Genomic DNA, 10,020 nt, shown 5'->3' with positions numbered 1-10,020 from the left:
TTTCAATATGAAATTTATTGTCAAGTTGGTTTCCAGGGAAGATTTTTTTAATGAAATTTCTGTAATTCAAACAATGAACTCATGCATCAATGAACCAAAGGCACAGAGGATTATCGAGGGAAACAGGTGGCTACTTTCTGCCCAAAACTTTGGCATGGTCTTGAATCCTTGGAGCTATTTGTAGAGCATCTTCCTAATACTTCCCATAAACTCTTTGTAATCTTGCATTTGCAAAGCACTTGCAACTAGGAATTTTACATTTCTGTAATTTCAGGATGCACTTGGTTAACCTGGGGGAATTTGTAAGATAGGAAAAGCAACCCATTCAACAACATCATGAAGGCAGCCAGGCATGCCACCACAATGGCACTGCCAGTCTCCTGAGTATTGGGTTTGAAGGGTATAGAGAGAGACAATGGGAAGGCAATACCTCTTCATTCATCACGGAGCGGTAATTCCAGATCACAGCAATTGAAATACAGATACCAGAATCTATGTTCAGAATTCCTGAGGCAACAAATGAATTGATGGTGGCATTCTCCTTAAGAATTACCATGAACACATTCCTAAGTGAAAAGATGATGGAGGTTCTCCCCAAAAGACCTAGGAGGCTGGTGACCACCAGGAGAATTTGAGAAACACGAATATCAAAAGGGAGGTAAGTATCATGGTAGGTGTAATGGTGATACCCTATGGTTCTGTTGTAGCTGTTCACATGGTGGTAAATACAGTCTTTCCACATTCCCACACAGACCATGCCAGAGGGAAAGAGAGAGGTGTTGTCCATGTACCACACTCACCACTCCACAAGGCCCATGTAATTGGCAGTAAGGATCCATCCTATGGCGGCTATAGAAAAACATGCTACTTGGCGGTTGGCCCTATTGATGAGCAAGACCATGGAGGCTGCCTACTGGGGTGAAGGGGGACTGCAAACAAATACAGAGTGTCATGAGGGTGGGCTCCAAGGCTTGGAAGAGTGCCTTCCCCACCCCCACTGTGTGGTAAGCTGTGCTATAGTTTGAGACCAGTGCCATTTGACATTCATGCCCTGCTGGTAGGAACACAGACTGAGCAAACTTTGGGAAGGGCCATTTGGATTAAAATGGACAGACTATCACACGGGCAGTTCCATTTCTGGGCGCTTGCCCAAAGAAATAATTAAGATTGGCCACCGATATTTAGTCGTACACTATTAATCACTATCTGTAATATTGAAGAATGGGAAACAAGTTCAAGTCTAACCCTGGGGCTTGGCTAAACACTTCATGCTGCATCCATGAAACGGAGCTATGCGCCAACATGAAACATATTAACAGGGATCAAACAAGGCGTACCCTTTTGTGTTGTCTCTGTTCGTCTTGTATAGTATTTTCAGGTTTCATCTGTGCGGTAGCATGTGTGAGGAGTTTCTTTCTTTTGATTACTGAGTCCTATTGAATTGGACATACGTTTGTTCTCCCATCAGTTTTTGGACATTTGGGTTCTCTCCAAGTTTGGGCCATTATGGGGCTGCTATAAACATTTCTTCCTAACACTTTGTATGGGCCTACATTCCCATTTCTCTTGTGTAGGTCCCTTGGAGTGGGACTAGTGGGGTATATGATAGGTGGATGTCGAACTTTTCAGAAAGTGCTTGACCATTTCCCCAAGTGGCTACACCATTCTGCCTGCCCACCAGCAATGCACGAAGGCTCCACTTTCTCGACCTCTTTTCCAACATTTCACAGGTTTAGTCTTCTAGATTATATTGATTCCTGTTTCCAGTAAAACATGACGGAAGGAAGATGTTGACCATGGATCGAGCCCAAACGGGAACTTACGAAAGAGTACAGAGAACGTCACCGTGCATATAAACACAACTGGAAGTCTCTATATGCTAAGTTAGTAAGAGACATTTTTCACTGGATTAGCGTTGTTCAGGCTATCTGTATTGTGAAGAATCACATCTGTACAGAAAAGCACACAAAATCGAAGTGTACTGCTCAGTGAATTGGCACGGGGCAAATAACCCCGTCGGCACCACCTGGTGGAGGATAGATAACGGAATCACTTCCTTACTTGTCTTTACAGGGCTTTCCTTCAGCATGGGCCCCCAAAAGTGTTGCTTCAATTCTGCCTGTTTTTCAAAACAGGGATCCTGCAGTAGGCGTTCCTCTGTGCCTGGCTTCTTTCACTCAACACTGTATTTGTGGCCTTGGATTGTGACTTGTTAAATGAGGTCTGGCTGTTCAAGCTTTTTAGGTACTTCTGGCATGAGCATGATTTTTTTTTTTAATAAAAACTATACAAAAGGCTTCATTAAGCTTGTAAAGCAATGGAGGATTAATTAATTCTGGTACATAAGTACTCTGTAATAACTCGTATTTGCACCTCACTGTCCTCCCTGGACGGAACCCCACACAAGCTCGGGGATATTAGAGTATCTTCTGTGGGACTGTCCAGAAACTCAGCTTTTGCCAGAACCCTCAGCCATTGCAAACATCCCCAAGACCACAACAGCACCTGCAGGCAGAAGTTGACAGAGGGCTTACTGCTTGGAAGGTCTGTAGGTTCAGAGCCACACAGGGCCTCCAGAAAAGCCACCCCTGCCCACCCCAACCCCTCAGAGTCCAATTTGCAAATCAAATTGAAGACCTATACCTTATGTGTGCACTGGGTCTGAGACCAGAAGAAATTCCCTCATAATTCACATTCCTTTTCTATTCTATTGTATTTTTTGAGAGAGTAGGGTAGGGGCGGAGAGACAGAGGGAGAGAGACGGAGAATCCCAAGCAGGTTCCTCACTGTCAGCGCAGAATTCCACGTGGGGCTCGAACCCATGAACTGTGAGATCATGACCTGAGCCAAAGTTGCACGCTTAACCGACTGAGCCACCCAGGCACCTCAATAATTCACATTCCTAGACTACTATTTCATTTCTAAATGTAAACTCTGATAGTATAAATGGAGGCATAAAGCAAGATCAAATGTAAGCTAAAAATGCCATAATCATATGTACTTAATGACAGTATTGAGTATCCAGTCATTTTTAGAAATTAAAGAATCTTGAGGCACCAGGGTGGCTCAGTCGGTTAAGCGTCTGACTCTTGAGCTCAGGTCCCGATCTCACGGCTTGTGAGTTCAAGCCCCACGTCAGGCTCCGTGCTGACAGCTCGGAGCCTGGAGCCTGCTTCACATTCTGTGTCTCCCTCTCTCTCTGCCCCTTCCCCGCCTGCACTCTGTCTCCCTCTCTCTCTCTCAAAAATAAATATTAAAAAAATTAAAAAAAAAATAAGAAACTGTACCCAGCGCTGATGGCCTGTAGAATCAGAACTTCCTAACTGAAACCCTAGAGTCTCTGAAACCTATGCCGTGTGGTCGAGAGGAACGTGACAACATTCTTGCTCTCAGGTCAATGTTATCAAGCTCCATGACCTAATGGGAAAAGTGGAGAAATTGACATGTTTGTCTTTGGCTCCAGAGGAGAGCCACGTCCAGCCATTTTTCTGGAGGTACCAGCCACAGGGACTTGATACCCCTTCACCATCAGGCAGCTGGAATCCTCTCTCCTAACGGGCCATGCCCAACCCACAATGTGATGAGACCAAGGGGACTCTGAAGGATGCCGTTGCGATAGTCTGGATCTCATCCCATCAAAGCCCCTGGCTCGCTTACTTACCGTTTACAAACCTACACATGCACTTACCTGACATTCTAAAACCCTTCGAGAAAATTGTGTTAGAATGAGGCCATTGTGACACGGGAGCTGAGTGGAAAGTATAGCCATTTTGTCTACCATTCGCTAAAAGGAAGGCCCGCCCAAGAGAAGCATAAAAGCAATGCTGTCCTCGTTAGCAATCACTCCCCTCTCCCCTCCCCCGGCCCCTGGTCCTCCATGTTTACAGATACGCCTCTTCTGGATATCTCCTATAAACAGAGTCCTACGATATGTGGCCTTTAGGTCTGGCTGCTTCCACTCAGCATAATGTGCTAGGGGTTCATCCACAGATGTATCGGGACTCCATTCCTTTTCATGGCCTGGTAGTATTCCACTGTATAGACATACCAGTTTGTTTAGCAGGTGATGGACAGTTGGGTTCTTCTCCCTTCTGGGCTACTATGAATGATGCTACTGTGAACATTAACGTGTGATTCTCTGCGTGGATGTGTCTTCATTTGTCTTTGGCAGGAGGGGAATTGCTGGGTCACAAGGTAACTCTATGTCTAACACGTCGAGGGACCACCACATTGTTTTCTTAAGTGGCGGCACCATTTGATAATCCCACCGGCAATGTAGAAGGGCTCGAATTTCTCCACCTTCTAGTAACCTTTGTTACTGCGTGTCTGTTTGGGTCTTGATTATTGTGTATATGGAAGCACGATGTATGCTCAGTGCAAAGGAAACTTGGCGACAAGGGGCACTTTGAAAGTGAGCCTAATTGTAGTTTTCTGGCCTCGTGAAGTTTAAGACACGACTATTCTTACCAGTCTCTGGCTCGTAACCCGAATAGGATTTCCATCCCTTGCATTTAACAGAGCTTCATGAACTCTGAAATGCTTTCCCCAAGATGGGAAACCTTCTGGTGGAGTGTTCAAGCAGGTATTAGCTTCCCGTGTGCAACGTACACCTTATACTTGCCTGAATTCTGATATGTCTTTGGTTCATATTAGAAAGTCTCCCTTTTTTAAATTTTTTATTTGAGAGAGAGAGGGCACAAGTCGGCAAGGGGCAGAGAGAGAGAGAGAGAGAATCCCAGGAGGAGGGGTAGAGAGAGAGAGAGAGAGAGAAAGAGAGAAAGAGACAGAGAGAGAGAGAGAGAGAGAGAGAGAGAGAGAGAGAGAGAAAGCAGGGCTTCTTACCTGAAGCAGGGCTTGTGCTTACCTGGTGTGGGACTCTAACTCATGAACCGTGGGATCATGACCTGAGCTGGAGTCAGATGCTTCACGACTGAGCCACCCAGCCACCCAGAAAGTCTTCATTTCCAAGGGTAGAACGGATGGCATATGGCTGCCTTTCCCCAGAGATAGGCAGGTTATTTATTTTCACCAGCCAAGGAGACTAAATTTGAGGGCTACACATGTTGGCTAATTGGAGAATATAAAAGAGAAAAGAGGAAGTAGATTGTGCGGACCCATGTAGAGAAGCGGCCTCAGGAGAGGTGGGCCTGTGGATGTGTGAGACAGGCTTGAAATGGGGCGACAAAACGCCAATAAAATAAATAACAATAACCTCAAAAATCCCCGTGAGGTTGTCTCACGATGCCATTACAACCGTGTCACAATACAGAGGCTGCAGAACGAAGAGAGCCCTGAAGAGTTCTAAGTGGGATTACGTGGCCCGAGGGAAAGGGTCTGCCCCTTCCACCTTCCTTAGTCTTCACCACTGAGTGACACTGATGTGGTGCCACTCGAATCCGTGTCAGAAGAGTCCAGGACCGGGCATCAAAATGTGAAAGCAACGAACAGCCAATTAATCACGGACAGTGAGCGAAACAAACACTCGTGTGGCCAAGGAGTCAAAACACAATACAAGAGGGACTGAGAAAATACAACACAGACTCGGAAAATGAAACGTGGAATTACCCCGTGATCCGGCAATCCCACCTCTTGCTCTCTACCCAACGGAAGAGACCGCAGATACCTGCACCCCCACGTTCATGTAGCGCCCTTCATGCTAAACCCAAATGTCTGTCCATGGACACATGGATAGAAAACATGTGGTCTTGACACACCATGGGACATTTTTCAGCCTTGAAGAGGAGGGAAGTTCTGACACTTGTTCCAACATGGATGAACCGTGAAGACCTTACGCTGAAACAAGCCAGTCCCCAAGAGACAAATACTGTGATTCCACTTCTATGCAGTCCCTAGAGTGGGCACCTTCACAGAGATAGAGAGTAGGACAGCGGTTGCCAGGGGCTGGGGAAGAAAGGAATGGGGCAGTTAGTGTTTAACAGGGACAAGGCTTCAGTTTGGGAAGCCGAAGACGTCCTGGAGATGGGACAGTGGTGTTGACCTAACATTTTAAACGTCCATTGGACTGTACACTTAACGCATGGTAAGATGATCAAGATTATGTCCTATTGCACCACAGTAAGACACACACAACAAAGAAGGCCGAACCTCCACTGTCCAGTGACGCAGTCTCCGACGCAACGGAAGTCTGGGGAGGACGACGGCTAGCTACTGGGTCAGACGCGCAGAGCACAGGCTGTTCCTCTATCCAGCACAGCGTCCTCACTTGTCCATGGCCGGCCCCTCGGCAGGGCAGACAGGAGCACTCAGCCACCGAGCGGGCAGACAGGAGCACTCAGCCACCGAGCGTGACTGGAGCTCAGTCTGAAGGCCCTCTCCTCTCCTCAGCCTTCAGCTGTGAGCACATTCTGTCACCCATTGTCTGCGCCTTCCAAGTTCTCGGTTGCTAGGTCCCGGACTCCAAGGCAACATCCGTCTTGTAACTCATCACCGCACCTCTTTGGTTTCTTTTCTGAATCATGTATTCTCTTTGCATATCATCTTTTGGTTTGGTTTTGTTTTAGTTTTAGTTTTCTTTTTTGGCGGGGGAGGGCGGGTAATGTTTACTAATGGGCCATCAAAGTCCACTTTTAAGATGTATCTGATTCAGACCTGTCTCCTACTCATTTGCTCTCTTGTCCCCCAGAAATGGTATCTAACCCACACCATCAGGAAGTAATGACAATTTTTTTTTAAAGCTATGGCAACACCAGGGCACCTGGGTGTCTCTGTTGGTTGAGTGTCTGACTTCGGCTCAGGACATGATCTCGCCATTCACGAGTTCAAGCCCTGCATCGGGCTCTGTGCCGACAGCTCAGAGCCTGAAGCCTGCTTCTGATTCTGTGTCTCCCTCTCTCTCTGCCCCTTCCCTGCTTGTGCTGTGTCTCTCTCTCAAAAATAAATAAGCATTAAAACAAAAATTTCAATTAAAAAAAAAGCTATGGCAACATATATGTGTAGGTGTTAGCAGAAGTGGTACCCACAAGGGCAAGATTCAGTTGTGAAAGACCATGGACATTTGACATATTAGGAAAGATACCCTTAATTCATGGGAAAGGACCTCCTCCTAGTTGAGGCTTGGATTACAGGCTTGTTGACACATAGTCCACGTGGGTAAAATAGCATGGAGTATGTACAATAATTCCTCATTTGTGAGAAATTGACCGAAGATTGGGAATAGCTTCAAATGGGGCTTCTGTAGACAGGAGGCTACCAAAAAATCACATAATGTCAGCTAGCCAGCACTCAGGGTACTAGATTTTATCTAGAAGCCAAAATTCCACCAGAATCGCTTAGTGTTTCTGTAAGGAATTTATCCCAAGCAAACAAGGAGAGATATGTAGACGTAAGTGAAACACACACCCGATGACCTTTATAACCAAGGTTACAACTGGGAACAAATAGGAAAAAATCCCATTCTGAGAATACGGTTAATGAACTATTGAGTACCTTTATAGTGGGCTATCACACAGCAATTAAACGCGATGTTAACAAATAACTAGAGGAAAATTCCCAACATTGCTAAGTAAAAAGGTTATTTTATTGTTAACAATTTTTTTGATGTTTGTATTTACTTTTGAGAGACAGAAAGCACGGGCTGGGGAGGGGCAGAGAGGCAGGGAGACAGCAGCCGAAGCGGGCTGTGCACTGACAGCAGAGAGCCCGATGCGGGGCCTGAACCCAGGAGCTGTGAGATCAAGACCTGAGCCAAAGTCGGATGCGTAACCGACTGAGCCACTTGAGGTCACCCGATGTGGGACTTGAACGCTTGAGCTGGGAGATCATGACCTGAGCTGAAGTGAGCCACCCAGGCACCCTAAGTAAAGACTTCAACAACATGATTAGTAGACTCCTGTTTCTCGGGAGAAAAAAAGAAGGACAGGAGAGAGAGAAGAAGGGAAGACCTGTGAACATATTACGTCTCATGGCAACAGGTCTCTGACAGTGGTAGCATCTTCACCTGCACTGGATGGGAAAGAACGTTGTGGGCGTGGAATGGGATAGAGCGTGCTATGGGCCTAGTAGACTTTCATGTCTCCTGGGAAAGTCCTAGAGCTGTCACCAGGGGTGGCTGGCATGCCAGAGAGATGTCAATAGGGAAGGTGGGGCCATAGGGATGGCAGGAATGGATGTGGGGACAGTAGGCGTGTGCCCGGAGACCTACAATCGAATGCCGGCTGGTGGGGAGAAACGTCCTACTGGTGGGGAGAAAACGCCAAATATGTGCTTGGCACAGAATATTAAACATATATTGTTAGCTACGGATGTGCACGCGTACGTGCGTATGTGGGTTTTTTGTGGTTGTTGTGTATTTTCCATCTTACCCAAAGCTTATTTGGATAATCTACACAAAATTGAATTTGAAGACTGCAGCCTTATACGGAGACAGACAGACTTAGGTTTTCCCCCCACCTCTGGGGACGGGAGCCCCCTAGACCAAACACTCACAGTGCTCCATTACCACCAGTGGTGGCCAACCTTATTACTGGGTCTCTCAAGATGTGCTGACATTTTGACTGATTAAAAATATTAAATTGGGGGCACCTGGGTGGCTCGGTCAGTTCAGCATCTGACTCTAGATTTGGGCTCAGGTTATGGTCCCACGGTTCCCGAATTCGAGCCCCACGTCGGGCTCTGCTCTGCGCAGACAGCGCGGAGCCTGCTTGGGATTCTGTCCCTCTCCCTCTCTCTCTGCCTGTCCCCTGCTTGCTCTGTCTCAAAAATAAAATAAATAAATCAAAATATTAACTTTTTAAACACAGGGTGGAAGCAATCCAAGTTCAAGTACATTTGGAAACCCTGAGTGAATCTGAAAACGAGTCTTTATTGCAGGCTTCCTTGGAAACTTCACTACACTCCGAGAATCTCTTCGAGAGAAATACATAGCAGAGACACCCAGGCTCACTGGATAGTTTTCCTCTTGGCTTTTCTCTGGAGACTATCCTGCGTGCCTTTCAGTACTTAGATCCCAGGGGCTGTTCCTGTTTGGAACCTTCAAAAATTGGCACACCCCATCGGCTCCTCCCTGCTGACCTTGCGTTCTATGTCCTTTCTGGTCTCAGGCTTGACAGTAATAAAATCAAGGCACTCGCTTCCTGTGACCCATGCAACATCCCTCTATCTCCGGACACCGACGCAGAAGAGGCTGAAGGGAGAACCTGGGAGGGTAAAGGTAGAGGCAGCAAGATTGAGACGGTAATGCGACGAACTCGGTCCTTGTTTCCCTCTGTGCGTTAAGTCAGCAGCACGTGCTCCATGGCCCGACCTCAAGTGCCTGGCACACAGGTGTTCCATACACGGCACCCAGGAGGAGGGGAAAAAAAGGAAATCTCATGCTGCTCGGTGATCCATACTGTGTAACCGGTTTTATTTCTTCGCCCATTCAATACCTGTGTATAAATTAAGCGCCCACTCATACCAGGCACCAAGCAGAGAAGCACAGACATACACAAAACCCTGCCTTGGGCTCTGAGGGCTGAGGGTTTAGTGAGCTACGACTGACAGCCCTGAATACACCTCCACGTGGTCCTCGCCGGGACGGATCACGCCATCTGGTAGGCCTCGTCTTTGAATCTGATGACCTGGTTTATCTGGCACAGCCCTATGCTTTCGTGAAATTTGCCAAAGACATCGTCATCACGTTCTGTTAGGTCTACCATGTCATTCCTCTCCGCCTGCCTGTGTCAGGAGGTGCCGGAATGACCACAAGCCTCTGGGGGACCTGGAGGAGACGAGGAGAGGGCGCACTCTCCAGCTCGGGTTGACTGGGATGTTTATGTGGGTCACCGGGACTCAAGATGTAGCACACACGAACGATAAACACACCGTGCATTGCTTTTCTTCTCTTAACGGGAAGTGCACAACCCAGGCTCTCAGAATGTCTGCGCTTGTAGGTACAGACCTGCAGCAGTCCCGGCAGACAGGTCTGAAAATGGAGCGAGTGTCTGGTGTCCCCATATCCCAGGCTGTCTCAGGGTACCCGACACAGCTCATCCCGTACAAGTCTGATGGGCCCGCACCAAA

This window comes from Panthera pardus, unplaced genomic scaffold (assembly GCF_024362965.1).
Source record: "Panthera pardus isolate Hobbes unplaced genomic scaffold, ASM2436296v1 HiC_scaffold_335, whole genome shotgun sequence".
Taxonomy (NCBI): domain Eukaryota; kingdom Metazoa; phylum Chordata; class Mammalia; order Carnivora; family Felidae; genus Panthera; species Panthera pardus.
Note: the sequence above shows the minus strand (reverse complement) of the source record.